The following is an 11,873-nucleotide window of genomic DNA, read 5'->3' as shown; positions in this document are numbered from 1 at the left end:
CATATAGACGACACAGACCCTTGCACTCACATTATTCAGCAGACAAACACTACTCTCTATCTATCCGTTAGGGTGTCTTTTAGGTTTCGTGCATTCTGTATCGAATCGTAGTTGGCCACAATGAAAGTGGCACGTATAACGTCGAAAATAGAATTCGGACACCGCTCTGAGTAAGACCAACGTGTTGTCCACCCTCTAGACGTCAATGAGGTTAAGCCGCGATACCTAAGACAGATCTGCACTCGATGACAGCTCGATAACAGCCGGTCCCCACACTTACATCTTGCTCTCCTTACGTCAGTATACATCATATCAGTCTGTGACGCTGGCTTTGCAACATCTTGCGTGCCTTTAGGTTCGCCGCGACCAACACTTACCTTGCACTGACCACAAAAAATAGAGGCGCCGCGGCTTGAACCCTGGACCTTTCACATGCCAAGCGAACGCTCTACCAACTGAGCTACGCCCCATGCACGAGCAAACTGCGCTATTCCCCATTCTTTGCGACTCAGATGCGCACGGACACGATGGTTGGTTGGTTTGTAGCGGTGAAGGGAGCAGAGTACAAAGGCGCGGACCCGTTCATATACACAAAAGTTCCAAGTAGTTTCGATGCTCTGGTATTACAAATGCAAATTCCGTCTGTTTTTAAGGTCTTAAATTGAAAGAGCCGTCACAAATTGCTCCGTTTTCACTCCTTGTCGACAATCATACAGCACCTGAGGTAACAAACACATCTCTAGCCCCATTGTGCACTCCATTATTCATGCCAACTCAGTGCCTCGCTCTTTACTACTGTGTACCAATCTTGTCGTCCAACTGCAAAACACTGGGCCACAACAAGTTTCCGCGTCTCCATTGCACTGCGCATACTACGAAACGCTCCCCAAACTTGGCACTCACCCTCGCAGCCGACTTTTCCGACTTTCCACGACGCTAACGCTAGTGACAGCATTATTTATAGTTCGACGTCGCGCCAAAGCGAATGAGCACATTTCGCCTACGGCTTAGGCCGCCCTCCTAGTGTGGCTGCTCGGTGTCTGCAGGCAGCGAGGGTCTGCAAGCTTCCTGTGTTCGCACCTATGTCACCTGTGCTTCCTTGTCAGAGACAGACTATCGCAAAACATACAACTCACTCCATGAATTGATTGCTACGGCATCTGTTATCAGCAGTCACAACTAGCAACACCAGTAGCAGCTGACTGCACGCAAAGAATAGAAATGTGCAGTGGGATTTACGTGAACTCAGCGCAAGGCAGATCTTTCCGACATAGGCTTGAGAATCTTACGGGAACACTTGTACTGTTTCTAAATTAAGTGTAGGCGTGGGAGGAGGGTGCTTCCTGCGCACTAATAACAGCACGCTTGTCAATTGTGGATGCTAATCATTCGCTTGTATCTTCCTAGACACATCTGCTGGTTGTGAATTATTCCACTTGCATGGCAAGGTGCGCACTGGGTTTTGATCCCAGTACCTCTCGCATACTAAGCGAGCGCTCTACCATCTGAGCTACGCCCGCCCCCCCAAAGACTAATGGTGCTACATACAGCCATATAGACGACACAGACCCTTGCACTCCCATTATTCAGCAGACAAACACTACTCTCTATGTATCCGTTAGGGTGTCTTTCAGGTTTCGTGCATTCTGTATCGAATCGTAGTTGGCCACAATGAAAGTGGCACGTATAACGTCGAAAATAGAATTCGGACACCGCTCTGAGTAAGACCAACGTGTTGTCCACCCTCTAGACTTCAATGAGGTTAAGCCGCGATACCTAAGACAGATCTGCACTCGATGACACCTCGATAACAGCCGGTCCCCACACTTACATCTAGCTCTCCTTATGTCAGTATACATCGTATCAGTCTGTGACGTTGGCTTTGCAACATCTTGCGTGCCTTTAGTTCGCCGCGACCAACACTTACCATGCACTGACCACAAAAAATAGAGGCGCCGCGGCTTGAACCCTTGACCTTTCACATGACAAGCGAACGCTCTACCAACTGAGCTACGCCCCATGCACGAGCAAACTGCGCTATTCCCCATTCTTTGCGACTCAGATGCGCACGGACACGATGGTTGGTTGGTTTGTAGCGGTGAAGGGAGCAGAGTACAAAGACGCGGACCCGTTCATATACACAAAAGTTCCAAGTAGTTTCGATGCTCTGGTATTACAAATGCAAATTCCGTCTGTTTTTAACGTCTTAAATTGAAAGAGCCGTCACAAATTGATCCGTTTTCACTCCTTGTCGACAATCATACAGCACCTGAGGTAACAAACACATCTCGAGCCCCATTGTGCACTCCATTATTCATGCCAACTCAGTGCCTCGCTCTTTACTACTGTGTACCAATCTTGTCGTCCAACTGCAAAACACTGGGCCACAACAAGTTTCCGCGTCTCCATTGCACTGCGCATACTACGAAACGCTCCCCAAACTTGGCACTCACCCTCGCAGCCGACTTTTCCGACTTTCCACGACGCTCACGCTAGTGACAGCATTATTTATAGTTCGACGTCGCGGCAAAGTGAATGAGCACATTTCGCCTACGGCTTAGGCCGCCCTCCTAGTGTGGCTGCTCGGTGTCTGCAGGCAGTGAGGGTCTGCAAGCTTCCTGTGTTCGCACCTATGTCACCTGTGCTTGCTTGTCAGAGACAGACTATCGCAAAACATACAACTCACTCCATGAATTGATTGCTACGGCATCTGTTATCAGCAGTCACAACTAGCAACACCAGTAACAGCTGACTGCACGCAAAGAATAGGAATGTGCAGTGGGATTTACGTGCACTCGGCGCAAGGCAGATCTTTCCGACATAGGCTTGAGAATCTTACGGGAACACTTGTACTGTTTCTAAATTAAGTGTAGGCGTGGGAGGAGGGTGCTTCCTGCGCACTAATAACAGCACGCTTGTCAATTGTGGATGCTAATCATTCGCTTGTATCTTCCTAGACACATCTGCTGGTTGTGAATTAATCCACTTGCATGGCAAGGTGCGCATGTAGGTGTGTTAAAAATTCTGGAGGCACTGGGTATTGATCCGAGTACCTCTCGCATACTAAGCGAGCGCTCTACCTTCTGAGCTACGCCCGCCCCCTGAAAGGCTAATGCTGCTACATACAGCCATATAGACGACACAGACCCTTGCACTCCCATTATTCAGCAGACAAACACTACTCTCTATGTATCCGTTAGGGTGTCTTTCAGGTTTCGTGCATTCTGTATCGAATCGTAGTTGGCCACAATGAAAGTGGCACGTATAGCGTCGAAAATAGAATTCGGACACCGCTCTGAGTAAGACCAACGTGTCGTCCACCCTCTAGACTTCAATGAGGTTAAGCCGCGATACCTAAGACAGATCTGCACTCGATGACACCTCGATAACAGCCGGTCCCCACACTTACATCTTGCTCTCCTTACGTCAGTATACATCATATCAGTCTGTGACGCTGGCTTTGCAACATCTTGCGTGCCTTTAGGTTCGCCGCGACCAACACTTACCATGCACTGACCACAAAAAGTAGAGGCGCCGCGGCTTGAACCCTGGACCTTTCACATGCCAAGCGAACGCTCTACCAACTGAGCTACGCCCCATGCACGAGCAAACTGCGCTATTCCCCATTCTTTGCGACTCAGATGCGCACGGACACGATGGTTGGTTGGTTTGTAGCGGTGAAGGGAGCAGAGTACAAAGGCGCGGACCCGTTCATATACACAAAAGTTCCAAGTAGTTTCGATGCTCTGGTATTACAAATGCAAATTCCGTCTGTTTTTAACGTCTTAAATTGAAAGAGCCGTCACAAATTGCTCCGTTTTCACTCCTTGTCGACAATCATACAGCACCTGAGGTAACAAACACATCTCGAGCCCCATTGTGCACTCCATTATTCATGCCAACTCAGTGCCTCGCTCTTTACTACTGTGTACCAATCTTGTCGTCCAACTGCAAAACACTGGGCCACAACAAGTTTCCGCGTCTCCATTGCACTGCGCATACTACGAAACGCTCCCCAAACTTAGCACTCACTCACTCACGCAGCCGGCTTTTCCGACTTTCCACGACGCTCTCGCTAGTGACAGCATTATTTATAATTCGACGTCGCGCCAAAGCGAATGAGCACATTTCGCCTACGGCTTAGGCCGCCCTCCTAGTGTGGCTGCTCGGTGTCTGCAGGCAGCGAGGGTCTGCAAGCTTCCTGTGTTCGCACCTATGTCACCTGTGCTTGCTTGTCAGAGACAGACTATCGCAAAACATACAACTCACTCCATGAATTGATTGCTACGGCATCTGTTATCAGCAGTCACAACTAGCAACACCAGTAGCAGCTGACTGCACGCAAAGAATAGGAATGTGCAGTGGGATTTACGTGAACTCAGCGCAAGGCAGATCTTTCCGACATAGGCTTGAGAATCTTACGGGAACACTTGTACTGTTTCTAAATTAAGTGTAGGCGTGGGAGGAGGGTGCTTCCTGCGCACTAATAACAGCACGCTTGTCAATTGTGGATGCTAATCATTCGCTTGTATCTTCCTAGACACATCTGCTGGTTGTGAATTATTCCACTTGCATGGCAAGGTGCGCATGTAGGTGTGTTAAAAATTCTGGAGGCACTGGGTTTTGATCCCAGTACCTCTCGCATACTAAGCGAGCGCTCTACCATCTGAGCTACGCCCGCCCCCCCGAAGACTAATGGTGCTACATACAGCCATATAGACGACACAGACCCTTGCACTCCCATTATTCAGCAGACAAACACTACTCTCTAAGTATCCGTTAGGGTGTCTTTCAGGTTTCGTGCATTCTGTATCGAATCGTAGTTGGCCACAATGAAAGTGGCACGTATAGCGTCGAAAATAGAATTCGGACACCGCTCTGAGTAAGACCAACGTGTCGTCCACCCTCTAGACTTCAATGAGGTTAAGCCGCGATACCTAAGACAGATCTGCACTCGATGACACCTCGATAACAGCCGGTCCCCACACTTACATCTTGCTCTCCTTACGTCAGTATACATCATATCAGTCTGTGACGCTGGCTTTGCAACATCTTGCGTGCCTTTAGGTTCGCCGCGACCAACACTTACCATGCACTGACCACAAAAAATAGAGGCGCCGCGGCTTGAACCCTGGACCTTTCACATGCCAAGCGACCGCTCTACCAACTGAGCTACGCCCCATGCACGAGCAAACTCCGCTATTCCCCATTCTTTGCGACTCAGATGCGCACGGACACGATGGTTGGTTGGTTTGTAGCGGTGAAGGGAGCAGAGTACAAAGGCGCGGACCCGTTCATATACACAAAAGTTCCAAGTAGTTTCGATGCTCTGGTATTACAAATGCAAATTCCGTCTGTTTTTAACGTCTTAAATTGAAAGAGCCGTCACAAATTGATCCGTTTTCACTCCTTGTCGACAATCATACAGCACCTGAGGTAACAAACACATCTCGAGCCCCATTGTGCACTCCATTATTCATGCCAACTCAGTGCCTCGCTCTTTACTACTGTGTACCAATCTTGTCGTCCAACTGCAAAACACTGGGCCACAACAAGTTTCCGCGTCTCCATTGCACTGCGCATACTACGAAACGCTCCCCAAACTTGGCACTCACCCTCGCAGCCGACTTTTCCGACTTTCCACGACGCTCACGCTAGTGACAGCATTATTTATAGTTCGACGTCGCGCCAAAGCGAATGAGCACATTTCGCCTACGGCTTAGGCCGCCCTCCTAGTGTGGCTGCTCGGTGTCTGCAGGCAGTGAGGGTCTGCAAGCTTCCTGTGTTCGCACCTATGTCACCTGTGCTTGCTTGTCAGAGACAGACTATCGCAAAACATACAACTCACTCCATGAATTGATTGCTACGGCATCTGTTGTCAGCAGTCACAACTAGCAACACCAGTAGCAGCTGACTGCACGCAAAGAATAGGAATGTGCAGTGGGATTTACGTGCACACGGCGCAAGGCAGATCTTTCCGACATAGGCTTGAGAATCTTACGGGAACACTTGTACTGTTTCTAAATTAAGTGTAGGCGTGGGAGGAGGGTGCTTCCTGCGCACTAATAACAGCACGCTTGTCAATTGTGGATGCTAATCATTCGCTTGTATCTTCCTAGACACATCTGCTGGTTGTGAATTAATCCACTTGCATGGCAAGGTGCGCATGTAGGTGTGTTAAAAATTCTGGAGGCACTGGGTATTGATCCGAGTACCTCTCGCATACTAAGCGAGCGCTCTACCATCTGAGCTCCGCCCGCCCCCCCCAAAGGCTAATGCTGCTACATACAGCCATATAGACGACACAGACCCTTGCACTCCCATTATTCAGCAGACAAACACTACTCTCTATGTATCCGTTCGTGTGTCTTTCAGGTTTCGTGCATTCTGTATCGAATCGTAGTTGGCCACAATGAAAGTGGCACGTATAGCGTCGAAAATAGGATTCGGACACCGCTCTGAGTAAGACCAACGTGTTGTCCACCCTCTAGACTTCAATGAGGTTAAGCCGCGATACCTAAGACAGATCTGCACTCGATGACACCTCGATAACAGCCGGTCCCCACACTTACATCTTGCTCTCCTTACGTCAGAATACATCGTATCAGTCTGTGACGCTGGCTTTGCAACATCTTGCGTGCCTTTAGGTTCGCCGCGACCAACACTTACCATGCACTGACCACAAAAAATAGAGGCGCCGCGGCTTGAACCCTTGACCTTTCACATGCCAAGCGAACGCTCTACCAACTGAGCTACGCCCCATGCACGAGCAAACTGCGCTATTCCCCATTCTTTGCGACTCAGATGCGCACGGACACGATGGTTGGTTGGTTTGTAGCGGTGAAGGGAGCAGAGTACAAAGGCGCGGACCCGTTCATATACACAAAAGTTCCAAGTAGTTTCGATGCTCTGGTATTACAAATGCAAATTCCGTCTGTTTTTAACGTCTTACATTGAAAGAGCCGTCACAAATTGCTCCGTTTTCACTCCTTGTCGACAATCATACAGCACCTGAGGTAACAAACACATCTCGAGCCCCATTGTGCACTCCATTATTCATGCCAACTCAGTGCCTCGCTCTTTACTACTGTGTACCAATCTTGTCGTCCAACTGCAAAACACTGGGCCACAACAAGTTTCCGCGTCTCCATTGCACTGCGCATACTACGAAACGCTCCCCAAACTTGGCACTCACCCTCGCAGCCGACTTTTCCGACTTTCCACGACGCTCACGCTAGTGACAGCATTATTTATAGTTCGACGTCGCGCCAAAGCGAATGAGCACATTTCGCCTACGGCTTAGGCCGCCCTCCTAGTGTGGCTGCTCGGTGTCTGCAGGCAGTGAGGGTCTGCAAGCTTCCTGTGTTCGCACCTATGTCACCTGTGCTTGCTTGTCAGAGACAGACTATCGCAAAACATACAACTCACTCCATGAATTGATTGCTACGGCATCTGTTATCAGCAGTCACAACTAGCAACACCAGTAGCAGCTGACTGCACGCAAAGAATAGGAATGTGCAGTGGGAATTACGTGCACACGGCGCAAGGCAGATCTTTCCGACATAGGCTTGAGAATCTTACGGGAACACTTGTACTGTTTCTAAATTAAGTGTAGGCGTGGGAGGAGGGTGCTTCCTGCGCACTAATAACAGCACGCTTGTCAATTGTGGATGCTAATCATTCGCTTGTATCTTCCTAGACACATCTGCTGGCTGTGAATTAATCCACTTGCATGGCAAGGTGCGCATGTAGGTGTGTTAAAAATTCTGGAGGCACTGGGTATTGATCCCAGTACCTCTCGCATGCTAAGCGAGCGCTCTACCATCTGAGCTACGCCCGCCCCCCCAAAAGCTAATGCTGCTACATACAGCCATATAGACGACACAGACCCTTGCACTCCCATTATTCAGCAGACTAACACTACTCTCTATGTATCCGTTAGGGTGTCTTTCAGGTTTCGTGCATTCTGTATCGAATCATAGTTGGCCACAATGAAAGTGGCACGTATAACGTCGAAAATAGAATTCGGACACCGCTCTGAGTAAGACCAACGTGCTGTCCACCCTCTAGACTTCAATGAGGTTAAGCCGCGATACCTAAGACAGATCTGCACTCAATGACACCTCGATAACAGCCGGTCCCCACACTTACATCTTGCTCTCCTTACGTCAGTATACATCATATCAGTCTGTGACGCTGGCTTTGCAACATCTTGCGTGCCTTTAGGTTCGCCGCGACCAACACTTACCATGCACTGACCACAAAAAATAGAGGCGCCGCGGCTTGAACCCTGGACCTTTCACATGCCAAGCGAACGCTCTACCAACTGAGCTACGCCCCATGCACGAGCAAACTGCGCTATTCCCCATTCTTTGCGACTCAGATGCGCACGGACACGATGGTTGGTTGGTTTGTAGCGGTGAAGGGAGCAGAGTACAAAGGCGCGGACCCGTTCATATACACAAAAGTTCCAAGTAGTTTCGATGCTCTGGTATTACAAATGCAAATTCCGTCTGTTTTTAACGTCTTAAATTGAAAGAGCCGTCACAAATTGCTCCGTTTTCACTCCTTGTCGACAATCATACAGCACCTGAGGTAACAAACACATCTCGAGCCCCATTGTGCACTCCATTATTCATGCCAACTCAGTGCCTCGCTCTTTACTACTGTGTACCAATCTTGTCGTCCAACTGCAAAACACTGGGCCACAACAAGTTTCCGCATCTCCATTGCACTGCGCATACTACGAAACGCTCCACAAACTTGGCACTCACCCTCGCAGCTGACTTTTCCGACTTTCCACGACGCTCACGCTAGTGACAGCATTATTTATAGTTCGACGTCGCGCCAAAGCGAATGAGCACATTTCGCCTACGGCTTAGGCAGCCCTCCTAGTGTGGCTGCTCGGTGTCTGCAGGCAGTGAGGGTCTGCAAGCTTCCTGTGTTCGCACCTATGTCACCTGTGCTTGCTTGTCAGAGACAGACTATCGCAAAGCATACAACTCACTCCATGAATTGATTGCTACGGCATCTGTTATCAGCAGTCACAACTAGCAACACCAGTAGCAGCTGACTGCACGCAAAGAATAGGAATGTGCAGCGGGATTTACGTGCACTCGGCGCAAGGCAGATCTTTCCGACATAGGCTTGAGAATCTTACGGGAACACTTGTACTGTTTATAAATTAAGTGTAGGCGTGGGAGGAGGGTACTTCCTGCGCACTAATAACAGCACGCTTGTCAATTGTGGATGCTAATCATTCGCTTGTATCTTCCTAGACACATCTGCTGGTTGTGAATTATTCCACTTGCATGGCAAGGTGCGCATGTAGGTGTGTTAAAAATTCTGGAGGCACTGGGTATTGATCCCAGTACCTCTCGCATACTAAGCGAGCGCTCTACCATTTGAGCTACGCCCGCCCCCCCAAAGACTAATGGTGCTACATACAGCCATATAGACGACACAGACCCTTGCACTCCCATTATTCAGCAGACAAACACTACTCTCTATGTATCTGTTAGGGTGTCTTTCAGGTTTCGTGCATTCTGTATCGAATCGAAGTTGGCCACAATGAAAGTGGCACGTATAACGTCGAAAATAGAATTCGGACACCGCTCTGAGTAAGACCAACGTGTTGTCCACCCTCTAGACTTCAATGAGGTTAAGCCGCGATACCTAAGACAGATCTGCACTCGATGACACCTCGATAACAGCCGGTCCCCACACTTACATCTTGCTCTCCTTACGTCAGTATACATCATATCAGTCTGTGACGCTGGCTTTGCAACATCTTGCGTGCCTTTAGGTTCGCCGCGACCAACACTTACCATGCACTGACCACAAAAAATAGAGGCGCCGCGGCTTGAACCCTGGACCTTTCACATGCCAAGCGAACGCTCTACCAACTGAGCTACGCCCCATGCACGAGCAAACTGCGCTATTCCCCATTCTTTGCGACTCAGATGCGCACGGACACGATGGTTGGTTGGTTTGTAGCGGTGAAGGGAGCAGAGTACAAAGGCGCGAACCCGTTCATATACACAAAGGTTGCAAGTAGTTTCGATGCTCTGGTATTACAGATGCAAATTCCGTCTGTTTTTAACGTCTTAAATTGAAAGAGCCGTCACAAATTGCTCCGTTTTCACTCCTTGTCGACAATCATACAGCACCTGAGGTAACAAACACATCTCGAGCCCCATTGTGCACTCCATTATTCATGCCAACTCAGTGCCTCGCTCTTTACTACTGTGTACCAATCTTGTCGTCCAACTGCAAAACACTGGGCCACAACAAGTTTCCGCGTCTCCATTGCACTGCGAATACTACGAAACGCTCCCCAGACTTGGCACTCACCCTCGCAGCCGACTTTTCCGACTTTCCACGACGCTCACGCTAGTGACAGCATTATTTATAGTTCGACGTCGCGCCAAAGCGAATGAGCACATTTCGCCTACGGCTTAGGCCGCCCTCCTAGTGTGGCTGCTCGGTGTCTGCAGGCAGCGAGGGTCTGCAAGCTTCCTGTGTTCGCACCTATGTCACCTGTGCTTGCTTGTCAGAGACAGACTATCGCAAAACATACAACTCACTCCATGAATTGATTGCTACGGCATCTGTTATCAGCAGTCACAACTAGCAACACCAGTAGCAGCTGACTGCACGCAAAGAATAGGAATGTGCAGTGGGATTTACGTGCACTCGGCGCAAGGCAGATCTTTCCGACATAGGCTTGAGAATCTTACGGGAACACTTGTACTGTTTCTAAATTAAGTTTAGGCGTGGGAGGAGGGTGCTTCCTGCGCACTAATAACAGCACGCTTGTCAATTGTGGATGCTAATCATTCGCTTGTATCTTCCTAGACACATCTGCTGGTTGTGAATTATTCCACTTGCATGGCAAGGTGCGCATGTAGGTGTGTTAAAAATTCTGGAGGCACTGGGTATTGATCCCAGTACCTCTCGCATACTAAGCGAGCGCTCTACCATTTGAGCTACGCCCGCCCCCCCCAAAGACTAATGGTGCTACATACAGCCATATAGACGACACAGACCCTTGCACTCCCATTATTCAGCAGACAAACACTACTCTCTATGTATCCGTTAGGGTGTCTTTCAGGTTTCGTGCATTCTGTATCGAATCGTAGTTGGCCACAATGAAAGTGGCACTTATAACGTCGAAAATAGAATTCGGACACCGCTCTGAGTAAGACCAACGTGTTGTCCACCCTCTAGACTACCAATGAGGTTAAGCCGCGATACCTAAGACAGATCTGCACTCGATGACACCTCGATAACAGCCGGTCCCCACACTTACATCTTGCTCTCCTTACGTCAGTATACATCATATCAGTCTGTGACGCTGGCTTTGCAACATCTTGCGTGCCTTTAGGTTCGCCGCGACCAACACTTACCATGCACTGACCACAAAAAATTGAGGCGCCGCGGCTTGAACCCTGGACTTTTCACATGGCAAGCGAACGCTCTACCAACTGAGCTACGCCCCATGCACGAGCAAACTGCGCTATTCCCCATTCTTTGCGACTCAGATGCGCACGGACACGATGGTTTGTTGGTTTGTAGCGGTGAAGGGAGCAGAGTACAAAGGCGCGAACCCGTTCATATACACAAAAGTTCCAAGTAGTTTCGATGCTCTGGTATTACAAATGCAAATTCCGTCTGTTTTTAACGTCTTAAATTGAAAGAGCCGTCACAAATTGCTCCGTTTTCACTCCTTGTCGACAATCATACAGCACCTGAGGTAACAAACACATCTCGAGCCCCATTGTGCACTCCATTATTCATGCCAACACAGTGCCTCGCTCTTTACTACTGTGTACCAATCTTGTCGTCCAACTGCAAAACACTGGGCCACAACA

General features: G+C 49.1%; 1 non-coding gene across 1 annotated transcript; it reads right to left on the bottom strand.

Moving 5' to 3' along the window:
- Positions 1 to 11,428: 11,428 nt before the first annotated feature.
- On the bottom strand, positions 11,429 to 11,501 carry Trnag-gcc (transfer RNA glycine (anticodon GCC)). The gene has a single exon. It is a non-coding gene; the product is annotated as a tRNA-Gly (tRNA).
- Positions 11,502 to 11,873: the final 372 nt, after the last annotated feature.

Source organism: Schistocerca gregaria, chromosome 10, assembly GCF_023897955.1.
Source record: "Schistocerca gregaria isolate iqSchGreg1 chromosome 10, iqSchGreg1.2, whole genome shotgun sequence".
Taxonomy (NCBI): Eukaryota; Metazoa; Arthropoda; class Insecta; order Orthoptera; family Acrididae; genus Schistocerca; species Schistocerca gregaria.
The sequence above is the reverse complement of the archived record's forward strand: the minus strand, read 5'-3'. Positions and strand labels throughout refer to the sequence as shown.